At 45.6% G+C, this 21,446-nt stretch overlaps 1 protein-coding gene across 2 annotated transcripts in view; it reads left to right on the top strand.

The window, feature by feature from the left end:
• ST8SIA6 (ST8 alpha-N-acetyl-neuraminide alpha-2,8-sialyltransferase 6) overlaps positions 1 to 4,908 on the top strand; it is a 49,174-nt gene extending 44,266 nt beyond the window's left edge. The window contains exon 10 of one of the 2 annotated variants that reach the window (XM_074157085.1): positions 4,301 to 4,908. The gene's annotated coding sequence lies outside the window, so the exon portion shown is untranslated. The remainder of the gene's footprint in view (positions 1 to 4,300) is intronic. The other variant, XM_074157088.1, reaches the window with a different exon arrangement.
• The last annotated feature ends 16,538 nt before the right edge of the window (positions 4,909 to 21,446 follow it).

The raw sequence follows: 21,446 nt of genomic DNA, 5'->3' as shown, positions 1-21,446 counted from the left end.
ACAGGAGTGCAGACCTTGTCCTCGGCTTTATTATAGCTGCTGCTGCTGTGTGCTTGCTGGCTAGCCGGTGTTAATTTGCGCGCAGGCTGGGTGAGTTAATAGCAGCGTTTCTGTGTGACAGGGTACAGTTAGATTGATCAAGACTTGCTGAAGTACACTCACCGGGGGAAAGGGTGTTTTCTTGAGTAGCCGAACGAATTATTTCTTATTTCTTTTACATCTGTGATTTCTCATTGATTCTACACCTGTGATTTGCCATTGATTTTACAATGGGTAAATGGATTTTTGTACCTGGCTGGGAATGTTTGTGACAATTTTGCAAGACTGAGCCAAGTGCAGTTTTGATTAAGGATTCATGACTGAAGGTTAGGAAGGTCCTTTCAGTTCCCTCTACTTCACATGAGGAATAATCATTTTTAGGGTTGGTGGGCCTCCAGTCCTGTCACATGCTGTGGAGTGAATATTGAGATTAAATGTTTTTCTAAAGATAGAAACACAAGACATCGTGCTAATAGTTCCGCTGTACCTTTGCAGACAGTGTCTTTGCACATGGCTGCTTCACAGCATCGTTAGATTAAGCCCTGCTTGGCTGCTTTTATTCCTTTTTCTCCTCTGAGTCTTTAATGTTGCGTCTTCCTTTAGGATCCAGTCCTGCCTTGAGTTGGTTATTTCTCCCCCCTGTGGGGCATTACGTAGTCCTGTTTAGTGTCTGCTAGGGAGTTTGTAGGACTACGAATCAAATGCCGCTGTGCTTGCAGCATAGTAGAACATGCTTTAAATGGCCTGGTTTACATCCCAAGGATGGGGGGATAGTCATATGGCCTAACTGGAAGTGCTAAATTTGGGCTGTAGCTATGCCGTGACTGAAGCGGTGATGGCTGGCTGTGCAGTCCAGTCCTCGTTCCTGTGCTCCCCCTCCGTCCTTCCTGCCATCTCTGGCTCCTGGCTGATCCTGCACTCGGCTGTTTGGCACACGGAGCTGGCAAGAACCTGACATGGCAACAAAAAGAGAAAATTGGTTCATGCCAGCAGAATCCCAGAGTCAAAGCAAAGGAGGGGGTGAGACTATGCAGGGGGGACCGCAGGGACATGTTGGGGGCCATTTGTTATCTGATGGCTGTTGGGCAGCCCCAGCGGTCCCCTGAAAGCTTGGTCAAGCCCGGAAGGTAACATCTCTGGGGTTCTCCCTGGTCAGAGGGGAGAGATGGGCTCCTGCAAGGGGGAATCGCAGCACGGTGGCTGCTCTGGTGGGCAGCAGCCTGTCTCTCCCTGCGGTGAGAGAACACGCTTAAGGACTCTAGGTACCTACACGGGCTGATTATTGCTCCCCCTTGTCTCTTTCCCATTGCAGTCATTTTAACAAGCTGTTCACCACCAGCAGGTTCAGAAATGATAGCTATACAAAAAAAGCCTTTGACTGTAAATACTGTTTCTCGGTTCATTGGCAGTAAACTTGCATAAACTTGCTCACTGTTCAGCACGCCTGTGCTTTTGGTCCCCGCTAGTCCCAGCATCTCAAACAGCATCCACAGAGAGCAGAGCTGCGCAAGGTCTGGCAGTTTTGAGAGCCATTAATCTCACTTTGATTCTCTTCCCTTTATACAGTAGCGAGATGTTTGACATACTGCCATGCTTGAGTCAAGATGAAATTCTATGTCCTGTGTGATTCAGGAAAAGAAAATAAATTGTCTAGGTGACCTAGCACCTTTTTCGGGCTCCCCAAATTACTAGCAAAATATTTCGTTGTTATGTATTGTTTGATTTTATCCAGTGCAGGTATCTGGATCAGTTATTTGGTCTGAGTGAAGTGATCACTTAGACCTTGACCCTGGATGGACTCTGTGGTAGAGCTACAGCCTCACATGGCAATCTAGGTTTAAAAAAACGTATGACCTGGAGATCTTTCTCTGTCCCGTCAGTCGCTCTCCTGTGACCAGTCTGTGGAGTGAGATCACAGAATCACAGAACATTTTTGGTTGGATTGGACCTTTGAGATCGAGTCCAACCAAAAACAAAAAAAAAAAACCACCACCAAAAAACAACCAAAAAATCCCAGAACACCAAAACCAAACCAAAACAAACACCCACAACCACCCCACCCACAAACAGACACAACCCAACAATCTCGGGCACTAGAGCATGCCCTGAAGTGCCATGTCTACATGTTTCTTAAATACCTCCAGGGATGGCGACTCCACCACCTCCCTGGGCAGGCTGTTCCAGTGCCTGACCACCCTCTCAGTAAAGTCATTCTTTCTAATATCTAATCTAAACCTCCCCTGCCATAACTTCAGACCATTTCCTCTGGTCCTGTCATTATTCCCTTGGGAGAAGAGGCCAACACCCACCTCTCTACAACACGATCCTGAACATCCGTGCAGTAGCTCCTCTAGGGACTTTCAGGTCCACAAAGTACACAACCACTTGCGCACAGGAGTCTGTGTGAGATCAAGCCCAAGGAATACTCTGTGGAGTACTTTATTCTGAAACAGCTGTATTTCAACAGCTGGTAGTCACTTGTTGCAGGGTCTGAAACAGTAGACTTCTTACACATGGCCTTGTTAGTTAAATATATCTTAGCCTGAAATATTCACAGCCAGGTAATCCTTCATCTTGGGGTGCTTCAGCAGCTGATCTCTTTCGTGTCTGAGTCTTCTAGCCCAGAACAGCCACAAAGGGCCTGGCTCTCTTGATTTTGAATTCTGTCATTTTAGGCAGAAACATCATCCTTCTCTGAATTTCTGGACAGCCAATTTGAAAGGCTGCTGAGCTGCCAGGGTACTCTGGAGAGATCATTTGGGGCTTTCAGCTACAGAGCACAACGAGTGGGCAGATTTATATTTATTAAGCTTTGTTGCAAATTTTCATGATGTTCATATTAAGTATTTCTTAATTGGCTCTAAATTATCATAACGGTCAAGTAGAGCATGAAATGATCTGCAGCGTGCCACTAAACAAAGGAATTCTTTCTGTTATTTAGCAGTCTCCTTTCATAAAGTCGCATTTGAGAATACCTTCCTATTCTGGGAACCACCAGGGGAACGACCCCGGGTTACTGGGTTACCGTGCACTGGTCCGGCTGGGATAGCAGCCTGGCAGTGTGCTCTCGGAACCAAGTGAATTCCAGCATCATGACAAGAGCTTAACCCAATGGGAGTGCATCAGCTCAGGTTTGCCATAGACAAAGGAGTTCTGCACAGCAACTGAACTTATTACTGTGATGTGTGATAATTTACTGAGCTCACACCCCTCTGCGTGGGGGTAAAAACTGCCCGTCGGTGGCAGATGTTGGCCAATACTGCTTTAAGGATGAGAACAGTCCGTCTGTGCTGCCTTATTCAAGTACTGGAACTGCTGGGATATTTTTTTAGCCCTTGAGGTTACATGTGAGGAATGGCATCCTTGCATCGCCATCAAATAAACAGTTAAATCCGTCTTTTACTGAATCCTGTTGTAGCTTCAGCAATACAGTACGCCCCATTGGTGTTGCTGCACCGAGTACTGCCATGTCTTGACTTTTTTTTTCATCCCGCTTTTCTCCAGTGTGGGAGGAAACTCATATAATTGCGTGATGGAAGTATTTAATGATCCCACCACGAATTCATGGTATCATGGCAAGGGGCCATCAGAACGAATCATGTTAATGGTTGTGACAGAATAGTCTAGCCTAAGATAAGATTTTGAATTCCTCACTATTCACTTCAGTCGCTGGCAAGAGGAGATGGTTCACGGCAAGTCTGTAATTCAGCAGCCTGCTGAGCTTGGCAGCTCTTGGCTCAGCTGAGCTTCCCTTGGCTCAGGGAGGTGATTCCCAAAAAACATCTCTTTCTACTCCTTAGTGTACCTGGTGCTATGGTACGAAACCATTCTTAAATTCTCGTGAAGCTGAAGTATAGGAGCTGAAATTTCTGCAGGCTTTATATGCACATTTTATGCACTAGCTTCATGTGTGTTCTTTCTGTTAATATTTTCTTTGAGTATCTAGTTAAAATTATTTAAAATATTAATTATATTTTATGCTACCAGAGTAAATTGTGGGGAAAGTTACATAATGTCACCTAAAAAAACAGGGATACAACCCAAAATAATTTTAAAGGGTATATCTGTTTTATTTCTAGAAGGGTATTTTTGTTAGTCATTTGGACGCTTGCTTCTTAGATTTACCTTTCTAAGGTGGGTCTAAGAGGCCACCTCTGCTTCTGATTTAGTTCAAGAGCTGCAAGTGAGAAGACAAGGGAATGGAGAGGCTCTACATGGAGCTGCTCCTAAGGGATGACAAATCCATGGTTTTTCTTTTCAGAGACTGTTCCGCGTGTCAAAATGTAATTTCATCAAGTTTCCACGATAGCTTTTGCCCGGAGGTTTCACTGTCTCTTAAGATGTGTCTTGTTTGCGTTCATTTCGGTCCCATTCTTTTCAATGCAATTGTCTAAGCAGAGCTTACCCACCGTTGGAGCTGGTATAATTGTGCTCCTCCACATGCGCCAAGCTCTTTGTGAAGCTGCTAGCGTAGGCTCTGCTCCTGCTGTTTCCGAAAAGGTTCTCTCAAATTCTCTCAATGCTGAACTTATTTATGTTTTCAGATGTGAGCTTGATATTGTCTGAGTAGAATGTGTGCAGCGTAACATAGAAGTGTCTCCGCGCAGGATGTAGGAGGAGGCACGGAAAGCCCCTCAACCGTGTGTGTGCTTTTATTACAGAAAACTGAGATGAATATGTATAGTTGAGTCATCTGTTATGGCTGATTTAATTTGTACTTTGTTTTCATGTTTTAAGTGCCTAATGATTTTTTGTCAAGGAGGCAATGATTTCAGTGTTATAACGCATACTTAGAATTCTGCACTTGTTACCTGTTCTGTACTAGAATATTTTTGCAGTTTCTGTTTGGAAATAAAGACTTATTAGGCATAATTGTGATTTATTTTTTTCTTTTTTGAATTCCTGAGACTTAATAGTCAAAAATAAGTCTTCGGAGGCACAGCAGCATAGCAAACGCGTTAGTCTGATTCCTCTACAGCAGTGTTAGCGCTGTCAGTAGAAATACAGGCAGTTCCTTAAAACTGTACAAGGAGAAAAGCAAGCTGTGCTTAAAAAGGGGCATAGGGGGCTGGGACATTGGTGCATGTATAAATATATATTGCTTAAATAATACCTTCAGGTAATTTCAGTCTTTTCTGTTCCTGTATGGCAACACAGTTAACCATCTTCTTTTGTTACTTCTAATGACTTGAAATAATTTTTTAAAGTGTTTATTGAAGAAGTATCAAACGAGGAGAGGAAGGAAACAAGAACCAAAAATTGTTACTGTTGTCCTCTAAAAATAGCTATTAGATTTGAAAAGTATCTCTAAAAATAATTGAACACTTTGAAAACAGTGATTAACTGAAAATGTTAAAACCACTGATGCAGAAGTTTTTCACAGAAGATGATACTGACCGTGAGTACATCTAGTAGATATGTATCTGGTAGCCCTCCAGACATGTTTTAGTGGCTTGTGTGGGTTTTTTCCTTAATATAGGTTTTGATCACATACATGGGTACTTGTACTGAACGAATTTCAAACAGATGAATTTCAGAGAAAGTGTTTCCCCTCAAAGCATTTGCTTTTTATTTCTGTCCAGAAGAAGGCCTTATAGCTTCTGTGCTGCTTACTGTGACTTCTCCAAATAGAAACTGACTGTCTCATCAAATCAGGGCAAATATGTACATGCAGTTGTTTTGTGATGTGGACTATTATCCTTTAGGGCCCTCTAGGGACTGAACTGCAATTGCCAAATTTTAAGGCAGCCAGCACAGAGGATTAGAACTGAAAGGTTTTACACGGCCTCACGGACCACCAAGTGGCTTCTGCTCAAAGATGATCTGCGTCTTTGTGGCCTCTCTCCTTCCCATAGCATGTCAGCCTTTCCTATATGATCAAAACCAAAGGGTTTCTTTTGTTTGCTGTGCTAACAGCTGGAATTGTCTATATGAGTGATGCAGATGCAAGTGTGTCCTTCTAATCTGAGCGATTTCTAAAGCAGAAGTGTGGTTTCTACTGTGGAAAGAAAGCATCTTAAAATGAGCTTAGCGATCTCAAATATTTAACTTAATACTTAACAGCTAGACATTGGAAGAGCAGCACTGCCTGGTGATGAGAACTGCTTGGTCCGGGTACAGAATAAGTGGGTGCTGCCCCAGACAAAGTATTGCCTCTTCCTCATCCCCTGCTTAGGAGGGGAGCAGCCTGGAAAAAGCTGGCTGGGCAAGAGGAGAGCAGGAGGGAAGCGGTGGTGCACTGAGGTTATGCCTGTCAGGCAGTTGTAGTGCCTCTGGATCACACCAAGCACAAACCATCCTCCCGGAGCAGAACATCTCCTGTGAAGATGGCACTTCTGCTCTGGGAAACACATGGTCCCTGGTGCTAGAAGGGCTTAAGAAGTTTTCTCAGGAGCAACAAGATTGTCCAAGACCAGGTTAAGTTTTCCTCCTGCCTCAAAATACTGTTAGGCAAAAGTGTCATGTGAAGATGTTGAGACTGGGTTAGTCCAGGAGAAGAGAACGGCCAAAGTCTAGTCCACAGGCTGAAAGCCATGGCAGTGGGCTAGGGAAGCTGGGGTCATGGCCACATCGCAGCCAGAAGCTGGAAAAATGCACATGTGGGCTGGTGAAGACCATCAGCATTTTAAAAAGAGAGAGGGGATCGCCTCCTCCTCAAGGATCTGAATGTGCCTGGGTTTTGAGATACACGTGTAAGTTTTAGCTTGCCTCTTCCATCCTGTATCAAGCGTCTGTGTCATCCTCACTCTGCGGCCAGAGCCAATTAATGGCGAAGAGGAGTGTTAGGGTCTCATGGCCTGTGCAGACTGATAGATGCAACCGTCTGGTTAATGGAGATACCATAATGAAAGCATTAGCTCTTAAGTATAGCAATGCAGATGTAACTCTTTTATCATGTCTGTGAAAAAAAAGAGCCCATCAAGGACTGAATTTAAGCTGCTGTCTGTTTTCTGCAGCACAGGGAAGCAAAGCTGAATTAGACCAGAAGCTCACATCCCGCCCCTGTCATTGGAAGAAGAAACGCTGGATGTGCTGGGAAAAAGATAACACGGGTTAGAAACAGAACAACTTTCATCTTCAAAATTACTTTATTAGATATTTTGAGAGACTTTTAGAGCAAAAATAATCTGACTGAATTCTAAGCACAGTGCTGCTTGTGTGACTCGAAACCTGCAGGAGCATTAGTTCATTTTGTTTAGCTTTTAATCTCTTTTGTAAGGAAGAAAATGGCTCTTGTATTAATGTGTGGAGTTTTAACAAAGTAAAACCATTCAGTAAGTGTCCCTCAACTTGAACTGCCTCTCTAAAACTGATGCTTCACCTTGGACAACATGCATTGTGCGTGGGCCTGAATCACCTGTAGAAGAGGGCGGAGTGGAGCTGGGTGGCCTGCTGCAGCGGTGACTGTCCTAAGGCTGGATGATGACACAAAAGAGGACCAAAAGGACTTGTGAGTCCAGCTGGATTTTAAATGAATGGGTTTTACTTTTCCAAAATACAGAGTTGTTACACTCTCAGGAAGGATTTCAAAGATGGATCCAAAAAAGAGGCAGTGATGTTCTCTGAGGCATTGGAATAGAAGAATAAGAGACAAGATTGGAGATACTCTGGATGTGCTCATAAATGATACAGCATGGAGAAATGTTACGAAGGAAGGCTGAGGGATGTGTGAGCAGAGGCAGAGGCAGAGGCAGAGACCTAAAATGGGAGATTAGGCTGCTCTGACATTGAATACTCTGTTCTCCATCAAATGCTGATGTAAAATAACTTCCTTTTAAAAGAAGTCAGACATGCTGAAGTACTGGATAGACCGGCGTGGGAGGCAGAGCTAGCAGCTGTGACACAGACTTAGGAGTGTCCTTGGGCGTCTCACCTTTCTGTAATGTGACAGAAGGAATTAGCCTTTTTCATTATTGTTTTTTTTTTTTTTTCCATTTTCATTCATTCATTCATTTTCAGTCAATTCATCTCACCAACCAAAGTCACTAATTCAAGGTAGGGTGACTTGTATGCTGAGCTCTACGATCCATAAGCACAGGATGCTACTTCATAGTCAGGGTGACTATTTCGTATATCAATTTCTACATCATAAATACCTACATTTATTAGACCAGTCCCATCATTCCTGTCCTACCCTTTCCCTGTCTACACTGAATGATCTTTAACAGTGCCTTAATCATAGAGCTCTGAACCCTGTTGGCCCTATTCACTCTGCTATAACACAGATAATGATTTCTAGGATGAAATCTTTTTTTCTGAATATATTTAACATCCTTCAGAAGAGTCTAAAATAGAAACTCTAAGAACATTAGCTTAGAGCACTTTTCAAGTTCATTTTACTTGCAGTCCATTAAAGAGAAGTGAAACTGAGGTGTGACGCAGAGTAATTATACTGATTGTGTTGTATGTGCTCCGCAGGAGCTGAATGATTTGCTGAGGATATTAATTTCAAAAGTCAGACAGCAAGAGATCAGCTGAGATGGAAGATCACTGCAAAGTGACCTCAGACCAGGGGAAGAGAAAAAGAGGAGGGGGAGATGTGGCCCCGCACAGGAGTTTGGTGCTGTGCAGTCAAGCAGTGAACTGAAGTAGATGCATTTTGACACCAAAGGTGTAGGTTCCCTTTATGCTCTATGCAGACAAGTGGAGAATAATTCATCTGGCTTATTGTAGGTATCTATGTTAGGATTCCCTGGTTTGTAAGGAGGGTTTAGGGTGACTAGAGGGGCCATAATGTCTGTAGTTTGATGCTGATACTCCACCCTAAGGGTCCACAGTGTTGGTGAAGTGTAGGTACAAGCCCAGACTGAGCTACTGCCTACCTTCTCCATACAAAGTCATGGCTTCTCTGTGGCCTGATCGTCGCACCTGGGGCATGAGACTTCGTGACCAGGCCATAGTAGCTAAGTACCAGGTTGTACAACATCACTTTAGAGATAGCACATAATGAGATCAGGTTGACAAGGAATATCTGAAAGAAGCTGTACCTTTGTGAATAACAAACATAGTGAACTTAACTTCTCGTGACTGTGAAAATTGTTTTAGAGATCAAGGAAATTAATAAGAGTGTAAAAGTTCTTTTTCTCTATGAAATGTTTACTGTGGAAATCAGTATTGGATTTCTGTACTCCAACTGTTGTGCAGCCCTGAATAGATAAATTAAAAGTAGTTTAATCCTATTGTACTTTGAATTTAGCTTAGTTGGGCAATCCGACAGTGCAAGTAAAACTGCTTTCACTTAGGGATTGCCACTGCTTCACTTGGATAAATTCATTAGCAAGACAATGTAACTGTGAGTCTGAGGGGCTTTGGGAGCCATGGGCTCCATCTTCCTGAGAGAACCAGAAACTGGAGGTAAGTTATAGCCAGTTCTCAGCGTAATACAACATTAATGAAGAGGATACCATGAAGCTTGACTGGGCAGCATATTCCTTTAATCTGGATATCCACGCTCAGAGAAAGAGGTAAGCAGTACTGAAAGCATGATTCTGTGCTGACAGGGACCTCCACGCTCCGTCTCCACACAGCTTCATCTGTCGTGTGTCAGAAAGCGGCAAACTGCTTTAGTTTCACTCAAGTGTTGACGTGGCCAAGAAACAATGTTTTGGCACATCCGTACCCAAAAAGAAGTCTGTAATCATCGTGGCCATCGCCGTTACTGACTCACAGACTTTGTGGTAAGGCACAGGCAATCCTCAAGCTGAAGGCCCTCAGCTCAAGGGCTCTGAGCACCTCTCCAGGAATCCCTGCTCCCTTGTGTGTTGGGCTGCTAAGGCTCACCCTGCACTGACGAGGAGACTGGCCTGGGCTGATGTAGCCGCCTTCTGTGGACTATTGGAAACGGGCCCTTTATCCCATCCACCATGGTGCTGTTATGCCCCCGCTGACAACAGAGAGCCAACTTGAACAAGAGGTTTAGGCTTTTGACAGCTAAAGTAAAAAAAAAAAGATGACCTTGCTCACTGATGAAGGTTGTATCCTTGCACGGCACCATTAACTGCACCAGTGCTCCAGCCTCCACAGCACAGGCACCATCCACAGGTCCTTTGTGATAGTGAGAAGGGATGCTAACCAACTTGTGGCCGTCAGGAACCTTTTCTCTCTTTCCTTTCCATGCACCTGGAAATGAGGCAAGACTTTGCAGTTCAGAGGGAAGGATGCCTTTGTGGGGATCTTTTCTTTTTAATCTCCATGTAGCGAGAGTAGTGAGCAGTCCCTTGATTTCTCTGTGGCCAAGCACTTAGTCCTCTATTACTCTCTCATCAAAATGGAGACAGCAATGCTTGGTCCTCTCCCAGTAGCATTATGGGGAAAATCCACTAAGTCTTGAGACCCACTTATGATCTGTAGGCTGGAGACCATGCATGAACTGCAGCCAGGCAGCTTTTCCTCTCTCTAAAAACTGCAGTTTGTCTCTTGCTGCTCTTTCACAGCTTGATCTGTGCTTGGTTGGCCATGACATAAAGCACAACTAATGTCATGTATAGTCGTTTAGATGTATAGTACCATAATTACGAAACTTAAATCACAGAGAGAGAAAACAAATCAAAAGAACAAGAAGAAAATTTAACATTTTTAATCAGCCTTCCTCCTTCATTTTTTTGCTATTTAATTTAAGCCAGAGCTGTTTCCTTCCTTCTGTAGTAATCACCTACCTCCAAGAAGTGAAAATACACTTGCAAAACTAATAAATGAAAATCTATTTGCAAAGATATTTATTTATGCGCCTGGCACTTCAGGGTGGTTGGAGGGTAATCGCAAACTGTGAGCTCTGCACTGTGTAAATTTAGAAGCGATTTTTCTAAATGTCAAGTATTTATTACATGAAAAAAACATTTGGAGTGTGGAGCAGGTCCCCAGTGGTACACAGTGCATTTGGGGAATGGCTTCTTGGATGAACAGAAATAATATTTGAGCGATGAAAAGCAAATCCTCTATTTGAAATTGCTTTGTGTACACGGAAAGGAGATTGAACAAAGGTAGAAGGCCAGCCCAGTGTTTTGCTGCGTCTCATGCATAAAAGAGTGGTTTTTCCAAACCTTTTATAACCCAGCTGATACCAATCTGTCTTTTCTGGGTCCTGCAGCACTTCTGCCACCTCTGCTCGAGTTGCTGCTGCCTCCTGCTCGCCCCCTTAAAGCTCCAGCAGGCTCCCTTCAGACCGCAGGCAAATAGACCCTGGTGGATTTATCCATGTGGGCTTTTACCCACAGAATGCCTTACCTTAATGTCAGCGTATCTCCAAGTGCAACGGAGTAAAGTGCAACTCTCCAACTGGAGGCTGATGATACGGCATGTAAGGAACTCTGGTCCGTTGTGAGAAGCCTTTGATGCCTGTTGTTTTGCTTGGAAATGGCAGCCAGCCTGGAAGCTGCAGCAGCGATGGCTGGATGGATCCATGGGCCGAGGCCAATGGGATGAGGTTCAACCAGGCCAAGTGCCGGGTCCTGCCCTTGGGGTCACACCAACCCCCTGCAGCGCTACAGGCTTGGGGCAGAGTGGCTGGAGACGTGCCTGGCAGAAAAGGACCTGGGGGTGTTGGTGGCCAGCCAGCTGAACGTGAGCCAGCAGTGTGCCCAGGTGGCCAAGAAGGCCAACGGCATCCTGGCCTGCGTCAGGAATAGTGTGGCCAGCAGGACTAGGGCAGTGATTGTCCCCCTGTACTGGGCACTGGTGGGGCCTCACCTTGAGTGCTGGGTCCAGTTTTGGGCCCCTGACCACAAAAAAGACACTGAGGGGCTGGAGCGGGTCCAGAGAAGGGCAACATTTGAAAAAAGGAAAAGCCAGGACAAAAAAAAAAAAAAAAAGAAAGAACCCTCTTCCCTTTAGAGTCCTATTTCATGGGACTATTTCAAGCAGATCCCTGAAAAGGCCAAAGTCTGCTGTCCTAAAATCGGGGACTGTGATCTTGCTTTTTGCCCCACTCCCTCCTCTCAGGAGCCTGAACTCCACCATCTCTCGGTCACTGCAGCCAAGGCAGCCTTTGATTTCCACATCACCAGCGAGCCTTTCTTTGCTTGTAAGTGTGAGGTCCAGTAAGAGCACCTCTCCTTGCTGGCTCCTCTGTCATTTGGGTTGGGAAGTTGTCATCAATGCTCTCCAGGAACCTCCAAGGCTGCTTATGTTCCACTGTGTTTTCCCTCCCTCCAGTAGATATTGGTGTGGTTAAAGTCTGCTGTGAGGACCAGGGCCAGGCAATATGAGGCTACTTCTAGCTGTTTGTAGGAGGCCTCAACTACTTGTTCTCCTTGATCAGGCAAGTTAGAGACAACACCCTCTACATCAGGCACCTCCTTTCCCATGGAGATGCCTGATGCCCTGGGCTGGGACTGTCCCAGCCATCCTCCCACACCGTCCCCCTGGCTGGGAGAGGTGGGATGTGCCCTGGATGGTGAGGCTCTGCTCCTGCCAGCCCCTGTGGAGAGTGCCTCCAGTGCCCCTTCATTTGATGACAGTGTAAGTCAAGGTTTGTGGATAGAGGTCCTCTGTTTTATTGGTCTATCTAATAAAGTTGGGAGAAAAAAATGGCAGGCTTCCATCTGGAAGCTCTTTTCCGTGTCTGAAATAGATGCCATGAAGTTCAAAGCAATTTCTCCAAGTTCAATCAGGTACATAGGAGCTGCACTACCTAGAGGAAAAGGTGGCTAGATACTTATGGGTTAAAGGGGAGAAACGCTAAGAATATATTTTGCAAAGGACAGAGAGAGACAAGTAATTCGTAGCCTGTGTGGAACGTGGAGAGGTTAGCGGTGAAGTGGTTACGTGGACTGAAATTCCAAATTGAGCCAGGAAGGAAAAATAACCTGGAAGGTCCATTTCAATCAAGCTAAACTTCAAAAGGAAGCTCTCGTCAAATGCGGGCACCAATTTAAAAAAAAAAAAAAAAAGAGAGAATCTAAAAGATTGAAAATGCTCATAAGCCATGAAGAGACTTTTGGAGATGCCATATTAAACTGAGAAGTGCCTACTGTCTTGCTGGAAAGCCTCTTAGAAAGAAAAAGAAAAGGAAAAGAGAAAAAAGAAAAAAAACCCCACCAAACACAAAACCCCAACCCAATTAAAAAAGACAACGAAGGGAACCGCCAGAACTCGACAGAAATCATGTCCAAGTGAGAAAAACAGGAAACTCTGGCAAATGAAAAGTAGATCTACAGTGAGATGGATCAAATACCAGTTTAAGATTCAAGTTGCTAATAAAAAATACTTTCAAACACATCCAAACCATAATGTCTGCCAGAAATTCAGCTCAGCTTCAAGTGAGAGAGTCAAGAGGCAGAAGGAATTACTCAGCAAAGATAAGGCCCTAGGAAAAAACTTGCATGACTATGGCTCATTAAGTACAAGGTCAAGGAGCCCCCTCTGACAGATGAAGAACAATCTCAAACCGAAGAGGTTTTGAAACAAATCAATATACGGAGAGGTAAGAAGGCAGCAGGATAGAAAGCATCAAATGGGTCTGGGGTAACTTAGCATGAAATTGCTAATTTGCTGGTTGCAATGCATCTGGTGTCAGAGGAATAGTCAATGGCCAGGATAACTTCAGACGCTATAAAAAGGCGCCAGAGTGATGCTGAAATCTATAGAGCAGCAAATCTAACATTTTTACCTGGCAAAATCAGAAGAAACTGTAAGAGCAGCTGTGCCGGGTAGGATTCCACATGCATTTTTTCCTGAAGAAGTCATGCCTCATGAGTCTGGTGGAAATGTCTCTAGGATTTTACAAGCTTTGTGACTAAGGGTGGTGCAGATGGAAGATTTTGTCAGAAGCTTTTGCAAAATGCTCACTACGGATTCCTAAGGAATACGAAGGGAAGATTCTACCTCTTTTAAGCTGGAAAATAGGAAATGACAGACATCATGGAGAGCTTTCACCGTGGAAGGAAGCTGTCACTGAGCTCCCACAGGTATTTGCACACTGGACTTTACCGTTCCATATATTCCTCAGTGAGCTAGCAAAGAGTCACTAGCAGATTGACAAAAGTTTTCAGTTGGTACAAAATTATTAAGGGCAGTCAGTATTAACGCCAAGCTCAAAGTTGCAGAAGGATATCACAGTCCTGGATGACTAGGGGATCAAACAGTGGATGAAAATTTAATGTAAATGACAGCAAAGTGGGGGGAAAAATTATCTGATAGTTATTAGTCCTTAGGAAATAGATCTTTGAGTCACCGTGCATAACTTTCTGAAAATGTTGGCCCAGTACTGAGCAGTGATCAAAAAAGTAGATGGAATATTTTTACTTCCTTTGAAGGTAACTGAGCACAAAACAGGAGTTCCCGTTGTGTCACTCTCTGTTGCTTCGATGCACGTCTTGAAGAGAGCTTGTTGTCTTACCTTTCTTTATATGGATTATAGCAGAACTAAAACGAGGAGAAGAGCGATGAGGATTATTAGGGTTATAGGGAGGCTTCTAGATGAGGAGACACTACAAATGTTAGAAATGTGTGGAGGCGCTGGAGGGGAGATACTAGAGAAGCCTCTCAAATGAGGAGGGGCATGGACGGGTTGAACACAGAATGATTATTTACTGTGTTTCATAACACAAGAACTCCTGGCAAGTCAACAGAATGATCAGAAAGTGAGGATAAAATAACCAAAAGAAAATATTTTTTTTCCTTGTACACTGTCAAATGATGAAATACAGGCTGATAGAAGCCGAAAATATCAAAGGATTTGAGTCGGATCAGACAAGTTCGTCAATGATCTAGCTAAAGCCACTGGCTCAAAAAGTCCCTGAATTTCCATTTGCTGGAAAATGAAGGCTATTCCAGGGATTGTAGTCCTGTTTCTTATGCCTTCTTCCTCAGCAGGCACTGTAGGAGACTGAGTGGATCGCTGGTCTGACCCAGTATCGCCGTTCATATGTTGTTGTAGAGCTCTGGCCTTTACTTAGTCTCTCCTTCGCCAGGCTACCACTTTTCAAGACCAGTCAGTATAATTTAATACAACAAAGCTAAGCTTTTTGGGGGAGGTGGTCCTTCCCAAGCTCAACATGAGCTGGCAATGTGCACTGGCAGCCCAGAAAGCCAACTCCATCCTCTGCTGCATCAAGAGAAGTGTGGCCAGCAGGGTGAGGGAGGTGATTCTACCCCTCTACTCTGCTTTGGTGAGACCCCACCTGGAGTACTGTGTCCAGCTTTGGAGTCCTCAACACAGGAAGGACATGGACCTGTTGGAACGGGTCCAGCGGAGGGCCACGTAGATGGTCAGAGGGATCGAGCACCTCCCCTATGAAGACAGACTGAGAGAGCTGGGGTTGTTCAGCCTGGAGAAGAGAAGGCTCCGGGGAGATCTCATAGCAGCCTTCCAGTACCTGAAGGGAGCCTGGAGAGGAACTCTTTGTCAGGAAGTGTAGTGACAGGACAAGGGGTAATGGTTTTAAATTGGAAGAGGGGAGATTTAGATTAGATCTTAGGAAGAAATTCTTTCCTGTGAGGGTGGTGAGGCACTGGAACAGGTTGCCCAGGGAAGTTGTGGATGCCCCATCCCTGGAGGTGTTCAAGGCCAGGCTGGATGGGGCTTTGAGCAACCTGGTCTGGTGGGAGGTGTCCCTGCCCATGGCAGGGGTGTTGGAACTCGATGACCTTTAAAGTCCCTTCCAACCCAAACCATTCTGTGATTCTGTGATTCCTCTCTGTTTAGCCCTGGTGAGGCTCCTCTGCAGTGCTGTGTCCAGTTCTGGGCTCCTCAGTACAAGAGAGAGGTGGACACACTGGAGCATGTCCAGCCAAGGACAAAGCCAACGAAGTGCTCAGAGCATCTGATGTACAAGTAGAGGCTGAGAGAGCTGAGACTGTTCAGCCTGCAGAAGAGGAGGCTCAGGTGGGATCTCATCAACATGTATAAACACCTGGTGGAGGGAGTAAGGAAGATGGAGGCAGGTGGTATCCAGTTACAGGGCTCGAGGCAATGGGCACAAACTGAAATTCAAGAAATTGATTAAATATAACAACTTCTTCACTTTGAGCGTGACTGAACAGTGGCGCAGGGTTTGACCAGGATAGAAGCATATCCTACCAACGCAAGAATTCACCACTTCAGCACCCTCGTAGATCATGGGGCAATATTTTTTAGTTTAAACCAGCAGGGAAAGTGATCTGTGCTATTTGGCAGGAGTGGGACAGGCAGGCACTTCTCCAGCTGCCCAGCTGATGGGGACAGCTGGCGTTGTGGACTCCAGCAAAGAAGGACTCTCAGAGCAGTAAGTATGTTTGAAATTCCCGATTTGCAAAATAAGCTTTAAAAATACGATTGTATTGGTTTAGAGTAGGTGGGAGCTGAGGCATTTCTATAGCATTTAAACATTAGCTAGGGACAGGGTTGGAAACTTGGTCTGCACATGTGCTTCAGCCAGTAAAATCACCCCATATTTTTCACCTTGCCACATGTAACAAAGCCGGGCAGAGCTTTTCCAGCACATACATATCTTGGATATCCATAATGTCTACAGAGTGTCTTATGCTGGGAGATCTGAGCTTAAAACTCCACTCCAAATTGGCTGGAGGATGGACTTTGAATCTAGGTCCTTCTCAGCCCTCGTACGTAGCCGCATGCCGGGTACAGAGACACCCACATCCGCCTGAACCTCTGCTAAGTTCTCGTAGTGGGTCTGGCGGGGCTGGAGTTAACTGTCTTCACAGCAGCCCCTGTGGTGCTGTGTGTTGGATCTGTGGCTAAAAGAGTACTGGTGACACACCGATGGTTGGTTGCTGCTGGCCGCTGCTTGGACTCTGTTTCCCACCCTGCCCCTGCAGTGAGCAGGCCTGGGGGGGGTGTGGGAAAGACATTGGGAGGGACACAGCTGGGACAGCTGACCTGAACTGGCCAAAGGGAAATTCCATACCACACAACGTCATGCTCAATCAGCTCAATCAAAGGCAAAGGAAGAAGAAGGGTTTTGGCTTCCAAAGTGGCCGTTGTTCACAGACCTGCTGGGCATCTCTCTGCCTGTGGGGGTGATGTGTGATTGCCGTTTTTTTCTCTTGGGCTTTCCCCCTCTCTTTTCTTCACCTATTTAACTGCCTTTATCTCCACCCACAAGTTTTCTCACTTTCATTTTTCCTGTTTTCTCTCCCTGTCCTGCTGGGGGTGACAGAGGTGAGCAAGGGGCTGCGTGGGTGCTTGGCTGCTGCCCGGGTTCAAACCACCACCACTCTCCATCCTGACCATGTTTTTATTTCACAGAATCACAGAATGGTAGCGGTTGGAAGGGACCTCTGGAGATCATCTGGTCCAACCCCTGCCAACGCAGGTCCACCCAGAGCAGGTTGCACAGGAACGTGTCCATGTGGGTTTTGAATGTCTCCAGAGGAGGAGACTCCACCACCTCCCTGGGCAGCCTCTTCCAGTCTCTGTCACCCTCAATGTAAAGTTTTTCCTCATGTTCAGACAATTTCCTGTGTTCCAGTTTGTGCCTGTTGCCTCTTGTCCTGTCACTGGGCACCACTGAAAAGAGTCTGGCCCCATCCTCTTGACACCTGCTCTTTAGATATTTAAGTATTTAGATATTATTTTTAATTATATTTAATTTAATTATATTTAGATATTATTTGCCCTCTGCCAAGTCTGAGACATCTTTCCAGACTTCAGAGTCACAGCCAGAAGCAGCAAATAACTGCAGACCAATTCTTGGAGAAAGCTGCATCTCTTCCCTTGGTGGCCACAGCATCCTGCAAGGAACACTGCACAGCCAGGGCTCCATCCGGGAGGAGAAACGCTCCACGGAGTCTTCCCCATGCAGTTCTTGTAAGCCACCACAGGGAGACAGCTGCAATACATCTCTGAAAAAGAAATGGGCTGAAAATGTCAGGCCGAGGAGTTTGTATGGAAGCTGTTCCACAGCACCATGCGGAGATTTGGCTGCTGCGGACTTGCCCTTTTCTGAAGCCGTGGGTTTGGTTGCTGCAGCCCGAAGCCCATAAGCAGCTTTTACTTCTGGGCCTGGGGAATGACCTTGGACTGGGTTGTGAGGGGGGCTGTTAGCAAAAGCATCACTGCCCTTATTGCGGCAGAAGGGAACTGTGGAAGGAAGGATGCACTATGCTGTAGAGAGAGAAGCCCCCGTGGTTCAGGTAGCTCTACAACTTGTTGGAGAACTGGATTTTTATTTTTTTTTTTTCCTGTTTGTGCTACAGCTTTCCAGGGAAAGGCTGAGAATTTCACTTGAACCATGCTTTGCATTGGTCTGAGCTTCATTTTGTGGGAACTTGAGCCGAGATCCAGACTGGGAAAGTACTTGGACCTGAAATCTGTAAGTGCGTGCTTTAAAAGTGTGTGGTGCAAACCAACCCCACAGCAGACCCTGGGGTTATCTTCTGCTTCTGGGCTTGACTCCTGTGCTCCATGGCCTCATGTGCGAAACAAGGCAGATAATACCCCACCTCTCGCAGAAGAATGACAGAGACCACCCAAGAGGAAATTAAAAATTCAGCTTCTTTAAAGGAGATAAATAAACTGGGGAAACACCCCGGCAGGGGGTCTGAAAATGCTGTAGCAGTGAGTGGTGGTGGTTCCCGAAGAGCTGCCGAGTGTATGCACTGAATGAGATGGGGGCCAGGACGTGCAGCTGAAATCCGTAGCATTATGCATGAGCACAAAGGGACCAAATGAAGATTGAAGATGTAATTTTATTTTTGGCACTTCCTAGTTCTGCATGCATGACTGCACTCAAGCAAATGTCTGTTAGAGTAGTTTATTGTATGCAAATGACTTTTAAATTTTCAGTAATATCCAGGCTTCCCTTCCCCTGTGGAAGGATTTGCATTTAAAGTCTCCAAAAATTACCTCACTACCAGTGAGATTCTCTATCCAGCCACTCAGCTGCTCACCCTCTCCAAATGTGGGAATTTATATCCCCCGGGCAGCTCCACTTCCAGCAGTTGGCGTAAGCAAGTCCTGGCCAGGGGCAGGAGCTCCCCAGCGCCAGGTGTGCCCCAGCAGGACACAATCTCCACCCAGCATGGGTCCTTGGTCACTGCCACCAACAGCCCCATGACAGGCACATCAGCCACAGGTTTCTCCATGCTATGTAGGTGCCTAAAGGTGTTTGAGAGTCTACGGGATTTGTTTTAATTGACTTATGGGAGAATAGCCAATCCCAAAGTGGGACTAGGGAAGGGAAGGGAAGGGAAGGGAAGGGAAGGGAAGGGAAGGGAAGGGAAGGGAAGGGAAAGAGAGAAGAGAAAAGAGAAGAAAAGAGAAGAAAAGAGAAGAGAAGAGAAGAGAAGAGAAGAGAAGAGAAGAGAAGAGAAGAGAAGAGAGAAATAGAAAGCAGAGAGAGAAAGAAAGAAAGAGAAAGAAAGAAATAAATAAAGGAAGGAAGAAAGAAAGAAAAGAAAAAAGAAAGAAAGAAAGAAAAGAAAGAAGAAAGAGAAAGAAAGAAAGAAAGAAAGAAAGAAAGAAAGAAAGAAAGAAAGAGAAAGAAAGAAAAAAGAGTGGAGGGAGGGAAAGGTAAATTTGCTGTATACTAAAGCAGACAAAGTGGACGGCAGAAGAAATGCATTAGTTACATGTTCCCAGGGGCTTGGAATATGGAGTATCTGCTAACAGTTTCCATATTTTGCAGGAGTATTAAAAAAAAAAAAAAGAAAAGGAAAGGAAAGCAAGCTGGCTGCATAAAGCAAAATAGCCTAAGTATGAGGACACTTAATATCTGGAGGATTAATATTATTTGCTGTGAGTACAGCTCACACATTTGGAGATAGTCACCATGTAAGAAATTTCACAACACGACAGAGGTGATTTAGGCAAAATCAGTTCTGTTTGGGTTACCTGGAATAGATCTAGTGGCAGAAGGGCTTGTTAGAAATCAATATTTACCAAAAAATAAACAGTGTTGCCTGTAGCAATAACCTCTGTTTCTCACCGCACAAGGACCTGGTGACTGCCATGGGCACCAGTCACTCAGAAAGTGAGGAAATTCAGCCTTTGAGTGCTGCCCTTAGCTCGTGGGAACAGCTTCATGGTGCTCCCTGGAAGGTGGGAGAAGTGCCTGGTGGGGGCTGCCCTGCTCGGTATGGCTGCTGCCTGCAGTTATTAGAATGTGAAATACCGTTCTGAGGCCAGCTGCTGGCTCAGCACTAAGCAGCTTTCCACGATTATATACAAACATAAGCCTGGAGTGCCCAGATCAAACATTGGGAAGTTTACAGAGTCAGCATCCACTCTCCTTTCCACCACGAGGGTATTCTCGTACTCAGACACAGCGCAGACCTCGGAGATTTCCTGCAGTCTTCCTATCCCCTCAGCAACTAGGTTTTATTTTTATTTATTTTTATTTATTCCCAGGATAGAAGGCTCTGCCACATGCTCCTCTGAGCTCTGAGTAACCCTGACCGTAAAGGAGCCAGGAATAACTCCTTTGCTGCGCTGTCAGCGCTGGGTACAGTCACCTCTTTCATCTACCGGGTGAAGCAATCAAAGGCGACAGAAAGCAGCAAGGCAGGTAGCTGCTGGCAAAGGGAGAAGTGACATCTGAAAGACTTATCACAGTTCAGGCAGCCTCTAGCAGTCAACGTGCATTTCAGGTAGCAGGCTGTGCCAAGGGGCTCTGCCGTCAACAGTCCCCACCGTCCCCTGGTGGAGCTGCCTCTCCCTGCCCCACGCGCTGCCGGGTGCCACCGGCCAGGGCTCCCACGCTGCTTCTGAGGCAAGAAACAACCTTAAGCCCTGGCCCAACCTTTTCAGTGCCCAGATCCAGAAAAAGACTTCAGTAGTCTGCAGTAGACAGGACATCAGGACCGTATCCCACTCTTATCCCAAAAGGTTAGACACCTGTGCCTATCAAGTGTTCAAAATTAGCTATTACACACACCCAGAGTTGTCACAGTCACAGAAAGCATCTCCCGTGCAAGTTCATTTGTGCTTTTTTTTATCATTCTGGCTGTTGACAGGTAGTAGAAAACCTGGCGTCTATAACCTCCACAGCATGAAAGAGGCTGCGTTCACTCTTTGGCTTTCTGGGAGGCTATCCTACTCACCAGGCTGCAGACCAGGCTGAAGCTGTTCTGCTTGGCAGCAAGCAATAGCTGAGGCTTGAGTCCGGGCTCTCTCCTCAGGGCCACTTCTGGCCCTTTTGCATGGAAAAGTCACCAGATCAAACACAGGACCAGCTGCAGGACTTTTCTCTCAGGTGAGCACCTAAAGCACCAAGCTGGAGAGGCACGTGTCCCAGCCTAACGGGTTTGTGCACTTTGCTGAAAGTCAGCCCACGTGCGGTGTAATGAGGAAGAGAAAACTCCCCTCGGGCCCACCGGGAGGTGGGAGAGGCTGAAGTCCCCTGTGAACACCTACCAGAGAAAAGTAGGGTAGGAACAGCACTGCCATGCCTTGTTTGAAAAAACTAGTTGCTTTTCTGCTGTGAAGAACAGCTTGAGCACTTCTCCCTCGGAGGTTCAAAAGCGTAAAC

This window comes from Numenius arquata, chromosome 12, assembly GCF_964106895.1.
Source record: "Numenius arquata chromosome 12, bNumArq3.hap1.1, whole genome shotgun sequence".
Lineage (NCBI taxonomy): Eukaryota > Metazoa > Chordata > Aves > Charadriiformes > Scolopacidae > Numenius > Numenius arquata.
This window is presented reverse-complemented; position numbering and strand designations above follow the sequence as displayed.